Raw genomic sequence first — 918 nt, forward strand, 5'->3', positions numbered from 1 at the left:
AAGCTCCCTTTCTTTGACTCTACTAGTACTCTCACTGGCTCTTACAGGATGTAAGTAAAGAAACCATGATGTTTTTCAAATAGCAACGTTCTATGTGTCCTTCTAATAAACGTGGTTTTCCAAAGTTTAAAAGACATACCATTTACCCTACTTTCCACTGACTCTCACAAACCTAAGGCCACATAATCTTTGTCACCACAATAGTATTACTAAATTCTTTTGCATATCACTCTAATTCAAACATGCATCTTTGAGAGGAAGAGTTAAGATGGCAGAGAAGTAGGGGGACCAGGATTTCCCTCCTCCCTCAAACACAGCTGTGCTGAGGTCACAATTCTTTCAAGAAACCTAACTGTGGAATAACAGAAAAATTTCCACAAGTGGAGGGAGACAGCTTGGCAGAACAGAGTTGTGTGTGTATGCAAATTGGGGGAGATAAAACAAAGTGGGGATAGAAAGGAGGGATCCCTTCTATGGAGAGACAAAAGGGAGAGAAAGAGAAGCTGTGGATTTTAGGGTTGGGTTAGGACAAGAGAAAAACCTCTCCAGACCACAGACTGAGGAATGAAAAATATGGAGAGTACCGGTGCCTACTTTGCAAACAGCCTCAGTGGCTGAAGATCTGAGTTATCAAAAGTGCACAAATTTTTATGGACCAACTCCTGCAACATGTATGCATGTGGGAGGAGGGGAGTCATCTCTGAGAAGGGGTAGCAATCTAGGGCATACTAGGAGAGAACAGTCACCTTCCTCGAAAACTGTGGGAAAAGGATATATTGTCCCTCACAAGGACAAGACTCTGCAAGTGCCATGACAGAATGGTGCTACCCCAGAAAAGAGTTCATTTGATGTGGAATCCGTTAAGACATGGGAGCGTTAAGACATGGCTCAGGCTCAGGAAGTTGGTTAAGTTCCAAG

The sequence above is a fragment of the Crocuta crocuta genome, unplaced genomic scaffold (assembly GCF_008692635.1).
Source record: "Crocuta crocuta isolate KB4526 unplaced genomic scaffold, BGI_CrCroc_1.0 scaffold227, whole genome shotgun sequence".
Classification (NCBI taxonomy): Eukaryota; Metazoa; Chordata; class Mammalia; order Carnivora; family Hyaenidae; genus Crocuta; species Crocuta crocuta.